The following is a 7,424-nucleotide window of genomic DNA, read 5'->3' as shown; positions in this document are numbered from 1 at the left end:
TTCCGAAACAAGTCTTTAAAGAGGTACGTCTCCCTCATTACTTTACCCCACATTGTTCCACACAATTTGGCATGCCTTTCTTTGGGCCTTCTTCCTTTAGGGAACCATTTTCCTAGGGGGTGAAAGACAACAATTGTGTGTGCTAACACTTAGTGATAGATGCAAAAATACATAACTGATTTGTAAAACTTTTTCAAAAATCAAATAAATAAATAACGAAAACGAATCATTTTTTACAAGACACGGTGAAAGCAGCCATATGCATATAACAAAATCATACATTATAGAAATGAAATAAATGATAACTTTTACCTCAGGCTCAAAGAGTATGACGGTTGCTTTTGTTATGCATCTGACCTAAACATTTTGGTGCTCCTGTTGAGCTCCCATGATCCTATCACAAACCAACTTCTTGAACTAGCTCCGATACATGTCCTTGGCTAACCAAGCCACCCTCACAAACATAGGGGACCAAGTCAATCCACTCGTAAGCTGCCCTAGAACCCTTCATTGGACCCGTACTAAGACCATCTCAGCGAAGATGAAAATGAGCTAGGATCGTTCTTCTAACGGATTGTCCATCTCATGGACTTGAAGTAGGATATAACAAAAGGGGCTGTAACTGTAAATCCACCACTGACAACTCTTATCGAACAACCGTCAGAAGCTAGCCGAAAATTGTTAGTGTTAGTGCCCTAATGCTAGATTTAGATGACATCTAGCAGTGACAATTAGGGGGCTAATGATATAAATCTTGCAAATATAATAAAATATATTTTCATATTTTAAGGTTATATCTTCATTCATACCTCTCCAGTCATCGTATATGAATGAGCCCTTAGATTTCCTGTTAATGATCTTATTCTTAAGTGTTAAGAATATGTGACAAAGTGTAACGACCCGCTCCCACCTACGAGCGCTACCGATGAATAATCGTCCGAATTACTCACACACAACACCAAACTAATGAAGAGATGGACTATGTTTCATCGGGAAACGTCCTAGGTGGGGACTAGGCTTTGTCCTTCCCTTCGCTCCACTCGAGGAGTCGGTCCCAAAACAATTAAAAAACAACAGTGGAACGGAACCGAAAACCCGAATGAGCTTCACCTTTCTTCAGCTTGTCTCATCACAAGCCAAAGGTGACCCAAGAACAAAACTAGCACACCAAATATCTACTAAGTACTGGGGATTTATGGAAAGTACATCTTTGATCCTTTACCTGATCTTAAAACTTGGCTCCACCAAACAATCCACTAACAACCAGAAGTCTACATAATCATATACTACATTATACTGATTACAACAAAATGGATATCATCTAGTGCCCAACAACATACACATTCACCCACAAGGATATATATACATACCACCACATGAATACATACAGGAGATAATACAATTCACAATACGGGCAACAACGCTAGCCGCCACTTCAACCTCTCGACAGCATCCCTGCTTGCATCTAGACTCGCAACATCTATAACACGAGATAAAACCTCATGAGTCATAAAGACTCAATAAGGGTGCAAATGAATATAAACAAGATAATATATGCGATGCAATGACAAGTAAATATGCATGAATGACGAGGCATCACTGCCCTCTGAACTCATTTGTTCAAGGTACATAGCTTCCGTATTACCCCTAGCATGCATCTAGTCTATCCTATGACCATATATAATACCCTATATTTTTGTGAAGATGCCACATATTTTAAATGAGTTTAAAATACCGAAAAATATGCTTGTAATGGCAACAAGTGGCCGAATCGGTCGTAGGGAGTGCCCTGGAGCTTAGATACCTAAGGACAAAGGTATATTTTTGACGAGCGTCTCAAGGCGAGATTTATGACGCTGAAAGAAATTAAATCACAGATGATTTTTCGATTAAGCTAAGTTGTAGCCTAAAATAGCCGAATGATGGTAAGGGGCTTTGGAAAATCGTACATATCGAGTAATTTTGAGTTATTAATTCTGAGATTTTAAGTATCTCGATAAATTTGATGTTTGAGGGTGTAATTGTAATTAGAGAATTATCCAAACGAAATAAGGATAAAATTAAGAGCTTATGTGGTAAAATATTAAAGTTGAGGACTTGAAATAAGGGCCAAAATGTCATTTGGAATAAGTTTGGGATTTTAGCTTGGATTTCAAAAGTTAAATTCATTTTAGTTTTGGATTTCAAAAGCCATTCAAATATATATCTTTGAGTCTTTGGAGTCCATGGCTTAGATTGTGACAAGTGGCATAATGTGATTGGTTGAAGAAATCTATAAAAAGGTACCATGGGTTGTTCTCAAATCATTCCACTCAAGTTTGAGAGTTGAGGCACTCTAAGAGGAGGAGCTTGCTCTAGAGAGAGAGGAGGAAGTTCGGCAAGAAGGCTGGAACAAATCGAATGAGAAGCCGAGAAGAACGAGCCTCATCGGAGTTGCGAGCCTTCGCCAGAATTCACCAAAATCAGTCAGAAAAAAAGCAAGGTAATTCCTTTTTTCTGATAATCCTATAGAGGGGGAAGATAGGGTCGCGTACGTTCAAACGGAGGTCGAATCGGAATTAAAATGAGGAAGTTATGGCCGAAATACCAAACTGAGGCGGAGCAGTCCGAAACTGCTGTGCAACGCGTGAGATACACGCGCCGAAAAATAACTGTGCGTGAGGGCGCATGGCCCACTTTTCTAGGGCATGTGAGGGGCCCATTTTCCTTAAAATTTTCCAGGTATACCCTAATTTAATGCCCCTCAACCCTATATAAAAATATTTGACGTTAGGTTTACCAAAACGCGTGTTTTCTATAGAAACCTAGGCCGTTTGCTGTGAAATTATACCGTCCAAGAGATAAACCAACAAGGTGAGATTCCTATACTCCAAATCCTATTTTTATTTCTCTTATGAGAGACTTTTATTGCATGAGATGTGTTTCGTGAAGTTCTTATATGTAAACTCTTCTTATTCTCTTACGTGAAATCATGTTGCATATATGAAATGTATTTTTCTTAAAATATATGCTATTGGCTTTTTAACTATTACATTTATAAAATTTGTGTGGCTATACTATTGCACTTATTTGTTGTTAGCCGAGGGCAAAAGTCGAATATCCCCCGAGAGGCGCTATGCGTGCCCCATCAAGAAAGCTCTCGTGGGGAAGACCGTGAGCCTAAGGAACAACGGATGTGGTGCTTGTATGAGTGCTATGAAGTCAGGCCAAAGTGACATGGTTAGGGACCTCCCGAGAGGCGCTATGCGTGTGCCATTGAGAAAGCTCTCGTTGGAGGAGGCTGACATGTTCACGAGGCATTTCGGAGTAGTTCTCCTTATCTTCTCATACATTTTATACCTAATCATGCATCGATATAAACTATTTTTTTGGAGTTTGTCACTAGAAGATTCATCTTCTAATTGGACTATGTCCCTGAAATATTCAAACATTCCAAGTTCGACCAGCGGCTCTAAAGGAAAGGAGGTAGCTGAAGAATAAGCTCAATTTACTATTGTTGTATGTTTAGCATATTCTTACTTATGTGCGAACCTATGTAATTTTGGATATGTTTAAGATGTTCAGTTATCATTTGCGAGAGATGATGTAATACATTTTGTAGACGTCTTGAATAATTTTATGATAAAGCATTATGGTTGTGAACCATATCAGGTTCGATCTAGCTTCCGCATTTGAAATTTTAACGTCTGTCTTAGTTATTCAATTATTGGGTTTGTTAAGCTGAGAAGGTAAAAATTAGGGTTATTGGGGATATTGTGTGATGTGTAACACCTATTGTGATATGAAAACTTTTATATTCCCGAAATCCTAAATTATAACACCCCAAGAAAATTAGGGTGTTACAGTTGGAATCAGAGCCAACCTAAGGAAAAGTTCGCATGTGGCTAGATGAGTAAAGCCATCGTAAGTTTTGGGAATTAGGTTAGGATTTTTTGAAATATTTAGTGGCATACTCTTGTTGCTTATTCAAATTGAATTGTGCCATGCCATGATGATTTAATAGATCGCCCTGTCTTCTTGCTAGATGGTGAATACAAGAAGGAACATACACGAGAGAGGCAATGGCGAGGAAAGCAACACCAACCCACACCCAGGAGGTGGTATGGGAGGTTAAAGAGATGCACGAGCTGACGTTGGTGAAGGCCGGATTGATAGGATCGAGAGAATCCTAGAAGGCATGGCTAGATGAATTTTGGAGTTACAACCCGAGCAAAGAAGAGTAGATGCTTTGGAGAGGTATCTACGATAAAACCCGCCAATGTTTTGAGGAAAACAGGCAGATGACCCCACAATCAGTGAATACTGGTTGGACCAGACTGAGAAGATCCTACAAAGATTGAGAATCTTGAATGAGGACAAGGTTGAGTGTGCGACCTATATGCTGGAAGAAGAAGCTGCCCAATGGTGGAGGTCTATGCAGGGAGCAATACCTAACTGGACAGGATCTCAAGGGTCAGCAACAGATGTAAAATTGGGGGAGGCACCCCATATATCATGGGAACGTTCTAAGGAACTATTCAACGGGAAATTCTTTCCCACTTGCTGGAAGTTGGCTAGAGCTCGAAAGTTTATGAACTTACGCCAAGAGCCAAATATGTTTGTGGCCCAATTTGAGGCTGAATTTTTGCGGTTAATCAAGTATATGCCATTGTACGAGATGGATGATGTCGAGAAGGGACGAAAATTCTTACAAGGCTTGCGAATTGAATTTCAACAACTGATGAGCTTAGTCCACGTGGAGTCTTACGCGAATATAGTTTTCAGAGCTATGACGGCCAAGGAGGATATGATGCGAGTGGCAAAATTAAAGGCCACAATTGTTCAAACTGGAGGACAATCAGAGAAATCCCACTCGACTATGGGACCTCGGGATGGGAAGATCATGATAAAGGGCAAGGCGTGCTTTAAATGCAAGAAGAGGCACCTGGGCAAGATGTGTGATGGCCAAAGCATTGTTTGTTACACCTATGGACAGCCCGGGCATACTTCCAAAAATTGCTCGAAGGGAATGGTCCCAGAAGGTAAGGCCATAGCAGCAGCACCAGTGAATGTGATTTGCTACAATTACAACCAGCACGGGCACATCTCGAGGAATTGCCCAAAGAAGAAAGAGTAGCCGCTAAGGATTGAAGAGGGAAATGGACCAAACAAGGGCAAGTCTATAACTTAACCAATGAGGAAGTAGAGGCGAATCCTGCAATTATCCAATGTACTCTCTTCATTTTGGATACTCATGTGCATGCATTGATAGATCCAGGGTCTACTCATTCTTTTATATCGCATGCTTTAGTTGGGAGTTTGAGAGTAGAAACCGAGTCTATAGGTGTCTTATGGTGATTTCGACACCTATGGGTAAAAGTATGAAGTCCTCAGAAATGGTGAGGGGATGCGAAATTAGCCTGAGGAATGTTCGATTCCAGGCTGATCTGATTTTGTTAGAAGTATATGACTTCGACGTAATCTTAGGGATGGATTTCTTGTCCAAATACGACGCCGATATAGATTGTCGTTGGAAGATAATGACCATAAGAATACCCGAGGGAGGGTGGGTTAAATTTCGGGGACAAGGCAACCCTGAGGTCATAAAGATGATTTCAGCAATAAAAGCAACGAAGTTGCTAAGCCGAGGAGGTCATGGATTCATAGCTTATGCTTAGTTAGAAGAAAGAGAGGTACCAAAGCTCAATGAGGTGCGAGTGGTACGAGAATATGAGGACGTGTTTCCGGAAGAATTACCAGGACTACCTCTACCTCGGGAAATCAAGTTCTCAATTGAGTTAGTGCCAGGAACCCAGCCGATATCAATTCTGCCATACCAAATGGCTCCGACGGAGATGAAAGAATTGAAGAGTTAGTTACAGGAGTTGATTGATAAGGGGTTCATTAGGCCAAGCACGTCGTCATGGGGTGCACCAGTGTAACACCTGGTGTTACCGGTGTTATGAGAATGAGAATGGAAGTAAGAAAATTCCAAAAATGCCCTTGAGAATATGAAAGATTTTGAGATTAAAGGTACCCTATGAGAGGGGTATTTTGGTAATTTGGATAGTGAAGTCCAATAAAGGGTATTTTGATAAATTAAAAATAACTCCTATGAGGAGTTAGGGATGTCAGTGAATTAAATCCCAATTTGGTATTTATATGGAGATATATGGGATTAATAAATTTTCAAAGGATATTTTGGAAATTTTGGAATTTATTTCCATAAAGGAATTTAATTATGAAAAATAGGGAAAATGGATATTGAATTATTTGAGAAAATAATTAATTTTTCCCTAAAATGGTGAATTAATGTGGTAATGCCACATGGAGAACCAAGATAAAGAATTGGAAGCCAAGTTTGTGTCTTAGAGTGACACTTGGCATAATCTTGGAAATTTGAGAGAAAAATATATATTAGAAATGTGGGAGCATATATATATGTGGATTTATGAGTTGGAGAAGAATTTAATTAAATGCAAAAAGAAATAATTTTGGTCTTTCAAGCATTTAATGAGAGGTGTGATTATGTGGATTAAAGTAAATCCAAAAGAAAATGGTAAATGGTCACCATTAATGCCTTGAAAAATATGAGATTTAAATAAATGCAAAAAGAAAATGGGAAAATGGTCACCCATTAATGCTTTGGAAAAATGTGGGATTTATTTAAATGAAAAATAATGTAATTATGTCTTTCAAGCCTTGTCTTGAAATTAGTCCAATTAAATAAATAGAAAAAAAATCTATTTATGGGACTTGATCCAATGGTAGTGGATGATTCTTAAAAATTCAAAGGCTTGGATTTTAAAAAAAGGGAGCTCATGGATTGTGCTTCTTGTGTTTTCTCCAAGAGAGAAGTCTTGTTTATTAAAATGGATGGTTGAGATTTAGTTTTCCCTTAAGCACATGGATTGTGCCTTTAGTGAATGGCTAGGATGCATTCTTGAAATATGGAAAACTAGTATAAAATCGCAAGTAAGGAAGTCTTCTCTTCCTTTGGCCATTTGGAGAAAGAAATGAAGAAGGAAGGAAGGAAAGAAAGAGAGAGAAAGAAGTCTTCCATGGAGGGAAAAGTGAAGAAGAAGAAGAAGAAGAAATCAAGGCAAGTTATACTTTCTTCTCTTTATTTTTTTGGTATGCTTGTATGCAAAAATTAAGTGGCTTGTTAAAATGCCATTTTAGATGGGAGAAAATGATGTTGGAAGCTCTCTTGAAATGAAGATTGGAAGGTTCAAGAATGAGGTAAGGGATGGCCCCATGTGGTAGAGGCCTTGCATTGCATTGTAAGTATGTTGCATAAATTTTTATGTATCTCTTTGCATGCTTTACTTGTACATGAGACCTATGGCCATGGGGGTGGGAAAGAAGTGGTAGGTTGATGCCTCAAACCATGTTGGGTTGTGAGAATGGAATAACCTAACCATGCTTGCATGCATTGGCCATTA

Source organism: Diospyros lotus, chromosome 1 (genome assembly GCF_014633365.1).
Source record: "Diospyros lotus cultivar Yz01 chromosome 1, ASM1463336v1, whole genome shotgun sequence".
Classification (NCBI taxonomy): Eukaryota; Viridiplantae; Streptophyta; class Magnoliopsida; order Ericales; family Ebenaceae; genus Diospyros; species Diospyros lotus.
Note: the sequence above shows the minus strand (reverse complement) of the source record.